The 5672-nt window shown below is 47.6% G+C and overlaps 1 long non-coding RNA gene across 1 annotated transcript; it reads left to right on the plus strand.

The window, feature by feature from the left end:
• Positions 1-1507: 1507 nt before the first annotated feature.
• Positions 1508-3373, plus strand: LOC121142595. The gene is made up of 4 exons (XR_005879611.1): positions 1508-1775; positions 1862-2231; positions 2849-3011; positions 3109-3373. It is a non-coding gene; the product is annotated as an uncharacterized LOC121142595 (long non-coding RNA).
• The last annotated feature ends 2299 nt before the right edge of the window (positions 3374-5672 follow it).

Consider the following 5672-nt stretch of genomic DNA (forward strand, 5'->3'; position numbering starts at 1 on the left):
ATCTCCAGAGAGCATACGGAAGCGTCCCTTAAAAATCCCTATCATGGGAGGCCCCCACACAGAGGAGGACATTGGTACCAGGTGCTCCAACTTCATGCAAGAAGCCTGCTTCTCCCCTAGGTCCCATCCCACACTTTACCGCGACCCTGCAGCAGCCTGGTGTATCACCACACCCAGCAGGCATGAGTAGGGGAACACTTTCTCATTTAGAGAAACCTTCCTTTTGGAGTCATCAGGGTTTCAGCTTCTCAGGTCTATAGAGGAGACTCTTCGGGGCACAGAGAATGCTTAGGAGCATCTTCTTCTAGGCCTTGAGGATGAAGATTGGATGCTGTGAGCATTCAGGCAGCCTTGGTAGGGAAAGGAAGTTCCTGGAGTCTTCTTGGTAGCAAGGTCAGTTCATCCAAACCCGCTAGTTTTCTCCCTGCTGACTTTATTATCTCCGTTTTCTGAAGAGTTGGCATTTTAAACGATCAGAATGACACAGAATCTATCTTAATTATAACCTTTCCTCTCAGGGCACGGAGTTGTCTATGGAAGAATTTTAAAAAATTTCTTAATTAACCTGCAGTGACTTTACTTTGCCAAAGGTTGTGCTCTGCAAGCATTAGGAGCTCTATTCTCCGTCTTCTGCCCAGAGCAGTTTAAAAAACAAAACAAAACAACAAACCCGACATAATAAAGATTTTAAAAAAAAGAAATCAGCAACCAGATAGCAGTAAACTGCTTGTCTCTGAGAGGGCAGAAAGTCTGAGTTAGCAGGCAGCTCTCACATCCAGAATTTGAAGTCACAGGTCTCGGGGATTAATGGTCACATTCTGCACACATCATTTCCAAGAGAATGTCTGGGGACAAATGGCTCTTTTTTTAATCTGCCACCGATTTAATTTTTGATGATGAGGTTTTTTATAAGCAGGCTCTAAGTCATTAATATGTGGGTTTTTTTTTTTTCTGTTCACTTCATCTTCCAAAGGCAGTACTTAATCCTCCTAAACATAGATTGCATCTGGGGTCAATAGATAGAAGTAAGCAGAGATGCAACAGGAGAGGAAACACACCTCACTCCCAGCTTCCGTTTAGACCTCTGTCCCTTCCAACCAAGGAGCACTTCCTTGGAAAATGACGCCTTCAGGATCCCCACCTACTCAGTTTCTCCTCAGATCCTGGAATGACTCAGCAAGCATCCCCACACCGCCATAGATTTATTGTGCATCAAATTCACAAAACTGGCACAATTTAACTACAAGCAACCAAGAGAATCTCACTTCTCCATTTTTAACTCACCCCTTTCAGAACTTCCTTGGGCTCTGATGGAAGCCACACACAGGGGAAGCCTACGACTTTCGGGCACCGGGCAGAGACAACTTTGACCTAATGTGGTGGAACTGAATCTTGGGTTGGTCTTTGATGGGTGACATCTCTTAGGTGTGCCGTCCCTTTGTGAGGTCCTGAGGTTGCTAGGGCCATGTGTTGTATGAGCATTTGTGCCTCCAGGGCAGGGGAGAAGATTGGGTTTCTTGTCCTCAACAACAACTCCTGTACCCTATATTATGACCTAGGCCTTCTACACCTGTAAGACACCCTCTCCCGCTGACTCTCCTGTATGTCCAAGGATCTTTTGTACAGCCACCAGGCCCGTGACATCCATGCAGTCTTCCCGTTAGGCATCCTGGGTCTGACTGCCTTAGATCCTCGCCTGAAACACCCACCACAGTGAGACCAACCAGAAGACTGCCGCTGCTAACACTTTCTGGAACAATGGCACCGACAACAGGGTAGGCTGTTTATTAAAGTGGCATCACGCCCTCTTTTTTCCTTAGCAGAGGTCTGGAGGGATTTAAAGACTGTGTTCTCTCTGCAGGTTTCATTCAGACAGTTCAGACAGGAAGTAACCAACTCAGTAACTTCAGGAAGTCCCCGAAGCTGACCATATTCACGAGGCCCCCTCCTTCCTCAAGAGCACATTTGCAGTAAAGTCTGGGGAGATCCACTCTTAGAAAAGCTGGGCTCCCTAGAAGACCCACAGACAAGCTGAGCTGCTTAGGAGTGGCTCAGCTCAAGCTGCCTGGAAGAGATGCAAGACCAAATGAGCCAACTGCAAAAGACACTCCAACCCATGGAGGGGGCCTACAGGCTGTGCAGTGGAATCCAGGATGCCCGCTTTTATGAGCGGCCACCTATGCTGGGGTGATGCTTGGTGACGTCGCTGTCCTTGTGCCATTCGTGCTCCTGTGAGTGACCTCTCACCCATATTCCTCTAAGTGACCCCACTACAACTCAGTTTAACAGGTTGGAGTGTGTTACTGTCCTTACCTTGATCACTACCCACTCCCTATCTGGGGTGAGTAGACCTTTGTTTACGTCTCCCCAGAAGTAGTGTCATACTATACCCTGTGATCCCCCTTTTCTCAGTGAGTGGCCCCACCTCCCTAAGCAAACGTTTGAAAGGACAAGACACCCAAGACCAAGTTTGCAGCACAAAGGAGATTTCCTTGTCCCAGAGGGACAAAGGGCAGGGAATAAGAGACCAAGACAGGAGACAGAGGATGAGAGAAGGGGGAGATGAGCAAGGGAGAGGGGAGAAGGGTGTTTGTCCTGGAAGGCGACAGAGGACTTCTCCTGGATGTAGAGGAGATGTACGTGGATTGTCCAGAGTTCTCAGATTTCCTTCAACACAGCCATTAATCCCAGCCAGGATCAATCTGAGGCCACAAAGCATCTTCTGGGGATGTTCCCCAGAAGAATTTTGAGCCTTGCCTGGGCCCTACAGAGCGTACACGCATCCTGAGTGTGTCTGGGGTTACTCCATGGGGGTGACTTTGCTTTTCCATTGCGACATTTGTGGCAGCTGAAGATTGCATCTAACCGCTGGGTGGATCCAGAGACGCCTGGGTTAGCATCACAGTTCTCTCCTGGGCTCTGAGCTCAGCTTCACTGTGATGTCAGAGACGGAGCCTTGCACGGACCGCACCTGCTGAACAGAATGGCTCCTGGATAAAAGCCTCTTTTAAGTATTCTATGTTTTTGTTTCCTTTGTTTATTATTATTATTATTATTATTATTATTATTATTGGCTTATTTGTTTGTTTGTTTGTTTTTGGCATTCAGTCAGAGGCTTCCCAGACAGGGCACACCCAAAACCAAGGAAAGTCTCAAGTCGCTTGAACACTACAGAGCGAGTAAAAGTGGAAAGCGCCTTTGATGAGGAGGTGTGTCACTGTGGGCGTGGGCTTCGAGGTCTCCTTTGCTTAAGAAGCCTGCAGTTCATGATGTGGAACTCTCAGCTCCTTCTCCAACACCGCGTCTGTCTGCACGCTGCCGTGCTTACCTCCATGATGATAATGAACTAAGCCTCCGAAACTGTAAGCGAGCTACCCCAATTACGTTTTTATTTCCTTTTGTGAGAGTTTCCATGACCATGGTGTCTCTGCACAGCAACAGAAACCCTGACTAAAACAGTTAGTCTCTGCTCCTCCTTCTCCTCATTCTCCCTCTCCCCTATTTCCCCCCTGCCTCTCCTTTTTGAACTTGGCCTCACTCTATAGCCTAGGTTGGCTGGAACTCACAATTTTCTTGCCTTAGCCTCCTCAGAGTATTAGCATTGCAGCTGTGCAGCCCCTGCAACACTCAGTTTTGTGACTAACCCATAGCAGAGCCAGCTCTGCGCAGCCCGCAGCACGCCAGTCACCAAGACTGGAAGTTCAATCCCAAGGCAGCCAAGCATGAGGATGGAGAGCAGGGCTCAAACCTGCCTCCTCTGCCACAAGGTTGGTTATGGCAGGAAGAAACAAGGGGGTCAAGATGTAGGGAAATGTGACTGGAGGCAATAAAATGGGACCGTACAGTGGCAAGGGCACTCCGTGGCTGTCTGTGTGCTCAGGAAAACAGTTACAGTGTTGGGGCTGTCAGCTGGAGGCTTGAGCTGGCTTGAATCAGGTTTGTGACATCATGGGGTTTGAGCTACACAGATGCGGTGGCCTCCGGACGCCTAAGCGCCAACATGCACAATCATTACCATAGTGACCCTTGTGTTAGAGGCCCGATTATCTACAGCAGAACTCAGGGGAGGCTGATAACAAACTGCCTAGTTCAGCCAAGTTTGAGACTGGTGATTGGAAAGGCGGCTGAGAGCTGGTGGAGCGGGTTAAATCTGGAAGGCTCATGAAGGTTGTACCCTCTGCTCAAATCAGCCCAGTGCGTCTCAGCACTAGATTAGAAACTCCTAGGAATGCATCTTAGGCGGTGCTCAGCCCTGTTCTGTACTTAAAACAACTGTCTCCTGCAGAGTAGAGAACTACAGAGTGCTGTTTGAGTGGCAGATGAGTAAAAGAGGTATAACCGGGCAGGGGAAGGGTCATGCCACATGCGTGATGCCCCTGAAGAAGAACCTTTACCAACAGTACACACAGTCACGAGGCCCAGGCATCGGTGCTTTGAATATGTCAGTTTGCCAGTCACCCGGGGAGGTGGACGCTGTCAGCACCATCTGCATTTCACACACAGGGATTCTAAAACACAGAAGGTGTACTCTGTAGATCTAAGTAAGGGAGGCAGGGCCATTTGCAGAACTTGAGGGGTTGCCAAATATGGTCATCAAGATGCATAATAGTTAAAAAAAATAAAAAAGGAAACTCATGAAAATTCATGAAGAAATATCTACCAAAAATTAAAAAAAAAATAAAGCTGGGACTTGACCTTGCCTTTTCAAACCCTAGCTTGGTATGGCTTTCTAAAATCGTGTGTTGAAGAAGTATTATCTGCCTCAGTCAGGTTATGATGGCACACTTATAATCTCAGCTGCTGTGAATGTTGAGGTAGGATGGTCTTAATTTTGAGGCCACCCTGGGCTATATGTCAATGATTGTCTCGAAAATAAACCTTAAGTAGAGCTGGAGGTGCGGCTAAACAGTTGTCTATGATGCAGTGAGGCCTCAGGTAGGTCTCAGCACCACCAAGAAAATATTACCTCGAGTGTGAAGATCTGTGGGTGTATCAGACATCTTATTTATCAGGCCTTGCCTACCCCACCTAGTCCTGGCCCTGGGTGGGGAAGTTAAAATGTGAATACAAACATCACGGGTCATTGGGTCAAGTGGTCCCCATGCGCCATTGTGTCTGCAGACTTTGGGAGTAAAGCAGGCATCCATCCACGTGTCCTGGGTGATATGAAGACGTGTGTTCACACAAAAGGTACTCTCCTGGCTTCAGTATGGGATCAAATATTTAGGCTCCATGCCTGGGTCCTCACAGCTGGTAAGTACATAGACCAGGGCTTGACCCCAAGATGGCTTAAAAGTCAGGCCGTCCCCATGGCCTATTTACAGTCTGCAGTATGTGACCCATATCTCATGTAGTGATAGAATTAAGCAGGAATAAGACTGCAATTGGGGTTTCACATATAAAAGTAAAAAAAAAAAACCCAAAGGCACACAGATGCTATAAATAGGTTCAGGCAGTCCAGCAAGGTAAGAGATCAGAAAAGCAAAGATGAAGCAGGGGAGGTTTGTGAGGGAAATGGTGGGGAAGGTAAAAAAGAAAGGCCTTTAAGGGATGTGTCGGCCAGCAGAACCCTTCAAAAGAGAACATGCAGCTTTAATCTTATTTTTGTTATGTGTGTGTGTGCCTGCATGAGTTTATATGCGCCACAACATATGTGCAGTTACACATGGATG

Source organism: Mesocricetus auratus, unplaced genomic scaffold, assembly GCF_017639785.1.
Source record: "Mesocricetus auratus isolate SY011 unplaced genomic scaffold, BCM_Maur_2.0 Super-Scaffold_100010, whole genome shotgun sequence".
Taxonomy (NCBI): Eukaryota; Metazoa; Chordata; class Mammalia; order Rodentia; family Cricetidae; genus Mesocricetus; species Mesocricetus auratus.